The sequence below is a fragment of the Salvelinus sp. IW2-2015 genome, linkage group LG27 (assembly GCF_002910315.2).
Source record: "Salvelinus sp. IW2-2015 linkage group LG27, ASM291031v2, whole genome shotgun sequence".
NCBI classification, from domain to species: Eukaryota; Metazoa; Chordata; class Actinopteri; order Salmoniformes; family Salmonidae; genus Salvelinus; species Salvelinus sp. IW2-2015.
The window spans coordinates 1832251-1839184 of record NC_036867.1 but is presented as its reverse complement, the minus strand read 5'-3'; positions in this window follow the sequence as shown (position 1 = coordinate 1839184).

Here is a 6934-nt window from a genome sequence, read left to right as displayed (position 1 = left end):
AGAGGACAAGGGATGAAAAGGGGGAGAAGGGGGAGAACAGGGGAGGAAAGGGGGGGAAGGAGGGGAGGAAGGGGGGGGAGAAGGTAGGAAGGGGAACAAGGGAGGGGAAGGGGGGGGAAGGGATGGAGGAGAGGGGGGAGACAGGGGAGGGAAAGGGGATGGAAGCTAGGGGAGAAAGGGGAGATGTGATGGGAAAGGGGAAGACAGGGAGGGAGGAGGGGAGACAAGGGAGTAAGGGAGTTGGGAAAGGGGGAAACACACAGGGCCAGGAAGTGGGGAGAAAGGAGGGAGGGGATTAGGGAAGGTGGAAGGAGGGAAACAAAGAGCAAGGGGGGCAGGAAGGAGAGAGAGGGAACCCACGATCAACGGAGAACTTAAAACGGGGAGAGAATGGAAGGGACAGAGGGGAGACAAGGGGAGGAAACGGGAGCCCTAAAAACAGAGGAAGGGTGAGGGGGAAGAGGACGAAGGGAAGGGGAGAACACGAGCGACGGGAACCGGGAGAAAGACACACCGGAGGGGGCACACAGGGTAGGAAGGAAGGGGCGGTCAGGGGGCGGGAGAACAAACGACTGCAGGTGGGTAAGTTCTCGTGGCGAGGGGGGGACTCGGAGAACGAGGTTGTCAGGTGGAGGTGGGTGGTGGGGGAGGGCCGGCTGAGAGTGAGGAGGGAGGGAAGGAGGGATAAGCACGCCTGGATGAGAGGCAGGACTAGCCTTGAAAAGAAACGCAGAAGAAGGGGAAAGAGAGGAAAATGTCCTTTTGAGAATAAGGAGTCAGTGGAGCTCGAATGGAGATACGGGGTAAGGGAGGAGTCTGTTCGGTCGTGAAAGGGTGGGGAGTACGGAGAATAACAGGGAACAGGAAGAGAGACGTCTTCTCGTCTATGGAGCTCACAGTGGAGATAACAGGAGGAGAGAGTTCTTTTCTCTGGAGGGCTCTGAGAATACGAAGAGAGAGGGTCTTTTCTCATGGAGCTCTGAGATACAGGAAGGAGAGAGGTCTTTTCTCTGGCAGCTCATGAGAATAAAAGGGAAGGAAGAGTCTTTTCGTGGAGCTCCTGAGAATACAGGAAGGAGAGGGTCTTTTCTCTGGAGCTCTGAGAATACAGGAAGGAGAGAGTCTTTTGGCTGTGCATGGAGCCTAGTGAGAACAGGAAGGAAGGGTCTTTGGGTCTCTGGAGCTCTGAGAATACGGAGAGGAGAGAGTCTTTTCTCTGGAGTTCTGCAGAATACAGGAAAGGATTAGAGTCTTTGCGTCTGGGAGCCCTGAGAATACGAGGAAACAGACGAGGATGTGCATCCCCATCAGTGGGTTTCAATCATACTTGGCACAGGACAAAGTGGGGTGTATAGAGAGTGTGCATGTGAAGAGGCTGTTGTGAAGCCTTTGGTGTGGTGCTATAGCACTAGGCTTAAAAAAGGGTTCCAAAGGGTTATGAAAGAACATTCTGGTTCAAGGTAAGACACTTTTTTCTGGTTTCAGGTAAGAACCCTTTTGGGTTTTTCATGTCAAACCCTCTGTGGAAGGGTTCTAGCCTGTAACCAAATAGGGTTCTCAAAGGGTTTTTTAAAACGCAGGACATGTGCCGCGGAGGCCGTTCCGCGGCGGGAAGGAGCGGAGAAAATATATACCCCTCTGCCATAAAAAAACACACAAAACAAAAGAATGCTGTCAGAGAAAGGGAGAGAGAGCGTTCCACTGGCTGGCCTGGGTCAGAACCCTATTTACCTACCGCATGCAGCACTGCTCTCCCTTACAGCACCCAGACCCTCCTCTCAGAGACCTAGCCCCACACACGCACATGCAGGAACACAATACATTCACTTTGCCCAGAAGCAGCACATGGTCCTGGTTAAGAGGCTCTGGGCCCTAAATGAAACCCAATCTCTCATGGAGTTATTCCTCTCATTTCTCCGAAATCATTGAAAAAAAATAATCTCTCACTCTCCCTCCCTCTCCTCTCACTCTCTCTCTGTCTCTCTCTCTCTCTCCCTCCCTCCCCTCTCTCTCTGTCTCTCTCTCTCTCTCTCTCTCTCTCTCAATTCAATACAATTCAATGTAAGGGCTTTATTGGCAGGTGAAACATATGTTAACATTGTCAAAGCAAGTGAAGTAGATCAGAAACAAAAGTGAAATAAACAATAAAAATTAACAGTAAACTTTACACTCACAAAAGTTCCAAAATAATAAAGATATTTAAAATGTTAAAGTAAAAAACGGAAAATAAATATAAATATGGGTTGTATTTACAATGGTGTTTGTTCTTCACTGGTTGCCCTTTTCTTGTGGCAACAGGTCACAAATATTGTTGTTGTGATGGCACACTGTGGTATTTCACCCAATAACAAATTGGGTTTGTTTTCGAATTCTTTGTGGATCTGTGTAATCTAAGGGAAATATTTGTCTCTAATATGGTCATTCATTTAGCAGGAGGTTAGGAAGTACAGCTCAGTTTTCACCTCATTTTGTAGGCAGTGTGCACATAGCCTGTCTTCTCTTGAGAGCCAGGTCTGCCTACGGCGACCTTTCTCAATAGCAAGGCTATGCTCACTGAGTCTGTACATAGTCAAAGCTTTCCTTAAGTTTGGGTCAGTCACAGTGGTCAGGTATTCTGCCAGTGTGTACTCTCTGTTTAGGGCCAAATAACATTCTAGTTTGCTCTGTTATTTTGTTAATTCTTTCCAGTGTGTCAAGTAATTATCTGTTTTTCTCTGATATGGATAATGGTGTAATTGTGTTGCTGTCCTGGGGCTCTGTGTGGTCTGTTTGTGTTTGTGAACAGAGCCCGAGGACCAGCTTGCCTTAGGGTACTCTTCTCCAGGATCATATCTCTGTATGTGATGGCTTGTGTTATGGAAAGTTTGGCTTTCTACATTGTACACAATGATTTTTGCAAAATTCTGCATGTGAGTCTCAATTTGGTGTTTGTCCCATTTATATAATTATTTGCCCCTCTCTCCTCTCTCTCTCTCTCTCTCTCTCTCTCTCTCTCTCTCTCTCTCTCTCTCTCTCTCTCTCTCTCCCTCTCCTCTCTCTCTCTCTCTCTCTCTCTCTCGCCTCAGTCGCTCTCTCTCGTCTCTTCTCTCTCTCTCTTCGTCTCTCTCCTCCCCTCTGCTCTCTCATCTCTCTCTCTCTCTCTCTCTCTCTCTCTCTCTCTCTCTCTCTCTCTCTCTCTCTTCTCTCTCTCTCTCTTCTCTTTCTCCTCTCTCCTCTCTCTACTCTCCTCCTCCTCCTCTCTCCTCTCTCTCTCGTCTTCTCTCTCTCTTCTCTCTCTCTCTCTCTCTCCTCCTTCTCTCTCTCCGTCCCTCTCTCTCCTCTCTCTCTCCTCTCTCTTCTCTCTCTCTCTCTCTCTCTCTCTTCTCTCTGCTCTCTGTCTCTCTCTCTCTCTCTCTCTCTCTCTCTCTCTCTCTCTCTCTCTCTCTCTCTCTCTCTCCTCTCTCTCTCTCTCTCTCTCTCTCTCTCTCTCTCTCTCTCTCTCTCTCTCTCTCTCTCTCTCTCTCTCTCTCTCTCTCTCTCTCTCTCTCTCTCATGAAGTTGCACAGTAAGAGAAGGAAGGAGAGCAGCCAGGACATTTTTGTGGGTTTTGTGCATCTATATTAATTACGACTGGAACCATCTGAGGAAAACAGAGACAGAAAGAGAAACAATAGCAGACACAAAATACACTTACACTGGTTCACAACCATATCTTTGCCTACCGGTATGGTTGGAATAAAATACCTATAAGGAAAGAAGGAAAACTAGATTCGAACATTGCCGCATGAGCAATTGTCTTCATTTTGGCTGTGAGTGGATAACATTAAAAGCCACAGTACGATACAAAATAGCTGACCTTTCCTTCACGTTCCACACTCCTGTGGTGTGAACTTGCCTCCCAGTCATGCACTCTCCAGCCCACTTTGTCTCCATTAGGAACATCTCAACTTAGGAGGAACTGTTTATTTTCAGTATGTTTGTAGCCGTATATGTGGTGTTGTGTGTGTGTGTGGTGTGTGTGTGTGGTGTGTTGTGCTGTGTGTGTGTGGTGTGTTGTGTGTGTGTGTGCTGTGTGTGTTGTGGTGTGTGTGATTGTGTGTTGTGTGTGTGTGTGTGTGTGTGTGTGTGTGTGTGTGTGTGTGTGTGTGTGTGTGTGTGTGTGGTGTGTGTGTGTGATGTGTAGGGGGTTAGAGTAGCTGTGGATTCCAATGTGGTTTAAACTGCTCTGGCAGGCGTGACAGGGCTGTAAAGAACCTCTCTGGATAGCCTGGGGGAGAGGGGAACAAAGGGGGGGGGGGGGGGGGATGCCTGGACAGCCTTAGGGCCTTGGGAGGTGAATGGAGGGAGTGAAAGGAGAAACAGGAGAAAGAGGTAAGTGCTGTTTTAGGCCTGGGGACTGAAATGGAAGGAGGGGGGTGGAGGTGGGGATGAGGATGGATGTGGAGGGGGGGAGGGGAGTGAAAGGACCTTTTCCTGGCGTGAAGCACTGCAGCCTTTATTGGCTCAGGTGTATGGAGCGGTCTGGCTGCAGGAACCACAAAGGTAGTGTTGTGTGTGTTTGTATGCAATAAAGATGGCATGAATCAATTTAGGAAAGTTTTCTGTAGGAGATTAAAATTAAAGTTTTCTTCAGGAGGATGATTGTTTGTGTGTGCATTTCTTCGTGTCAGGTGGTGGAAAAATACCCCAATTGTCAATACTTGAGTACAAAAGTAAAGAACGCTTAATAGAAAATGTACTTAACTTTTGAAAACTATAGTGGTGCTGTTCCGCATTACATATTTGTTCCCAAATAAACTGCCTCGTGCCAAATTCTTGATCGTACGAATATGCAATTATTGTGTATTATTGGATAGAAAAACCACCTTCTAGTTTCTATAGAAGTTGAAATTTGTCTCTGAGTGGTTACAGAACAATTTCTAACATTCACTTTCATGACAGGGTTCAGATTTCAGAAAGTTTTACCTCTGATCTGGGGTCTGTTTTTAAGGCGACAGTGAATGCTATGAGAAACCGACACTGCCTACGTCTCTCTGGGTGTCTGTACGTCATCACGTTTTCAATGGAATCGATGGGACATTCACAGCCTATAAAAGACCAAAATGTATAGAGACCGTCCTTTCTCGTCGTGCGCCTGAAGCGTGAAGGCCATCGGACTTGCCTCGTTCCAAATCGTTGTCTAACCAGCAATATTTCTCCGGTCATGTTTTCAGTCGTTATAGTTGTTAAAAACATCATATGTAGTTAATTTGAACCTTTTATAGCAATTTATATCCGTTTAGTGCGATTTTGAGGAATTTATTTGTTGTGCACTCTGAAAGTTGGACACGTTTGGGTGTCGGTCGTTGGTGGTGACATTTCGAAGACAGAGGACATCTATCGACCAAAAGACGTTTAACATAGAAAGGATACATTGCCCAAGAATCTGATGGAAGAACAGCTCAAAGTAAGCAATATTTAATATGAAAATCGTGTTTCTTGCGAAATATTTTAAACGCATATTTCGCCATTTTGTTTGGTATAGCTTCACTTGGCCAACCCTGTATTGAAAAGTAAGGATAATTTTAAAAATGTAAATCAGCGTTGCATTAAGAACTAATTTGTCTTTCGATTGCTGTCAACCCTGTTATTTTTTGTCAAGTATATGATTAGCTTTCAATTAAACTAGATCACTCTGATAGATGACGTCAGACATTATGAGGCTGATTTCCTAGTATTTTATTGTGTAACCACGGTTTTGTATGGCTAAATATGCACCTTTTCGAACAAACTGTATGTATAATTGTAAAATGATGTTACAGGAGTGTCATCGGAAGAATTCTGAGAAGGTTAGTGAAAAAATTAATATATTTTGGCGGTGATTACGTTATAGCGCTCTTTGCTGAATCGATGCTCTGGTAACGTTTGCACATGTGGTATGCTAACTTATCGATTTATTGTGTTTTCGCTGAAAAACGCTTAGAAAATCTGAATATGGTCTGAAATCACAAAAACTGGGTCTTTCCATTGCTATGCTTTGTCTATTTTATGAAATGTTTTGATGAGTAAATTGTCATACACGTTGCTCTATCTAGTAATTCTAGTCGATTTGCGATGGTCGGTGCAATTGTAAACTGTGATTTCTACCTGAAATATGCACTTTTTTCTAACAAAAACTATCCTATACCATGAATATGTTATCAGACTGTCATCTGAAGAGGTTTTTTCTTGGTTAGTGATTCAAAATCTTAGTTGAGCCGAATTGGTGATAGCACCTGAAGGAGTAAGAAACTGATGGAGTTAGAATAGTGGTGTATTTTGCTAACGTGTTTTAGCTAATAGATTTACATATTTTGTCTTCCCTGTAAAACATTTTAAAAATCTGAAATGGTGGCTTATTCACAAGATCGTATCTTTCATCTGGTGTCTTGACTTGTGATTTAATGATATTTAGATGCTACTATCTACTTGTGAAGCTATGCTAGCTATGCTAATCAGTGTGTGGGGGATGGGGTGCTCCGACGCGGGTAGAGGCTCGTTAGAGTTAAGTAAAAGTTTCACCTGTTTCACCTGTCTTTGTGATTGTCTCCACCCCCCTCTAGGTGTCGCACGTTGGCAGCGGAGAGTGCGTAGAACCAGGAAGCACTGTTTGACATGTTCCTGCACGGCGTCTCGGAGGAGGTTAAGGATGAGCTTGCTGCTRGGGAGTTACCKATGGATCTTGACTCCCTCATCGCTTTGACCATCTGCATCGATGGGCGGGTGTGGGAACGACGGATGGAGAGGAAATTCGATTTTGCTCGCACATCCAGAGATTCCACCTTGCCTCTGAGTCATCCCGAAAGTCCCCGACGGTCCCGTTGCTGAGAGCACCCGAGGTTTCCCGACCTTCCTCGAGAGTCACCGAAGACGGCCGAGGCACTGTGTCCCGAGCCTATGCAACTAGGCAGAGCTGGGCTGTCGCCAGCGGAACGGC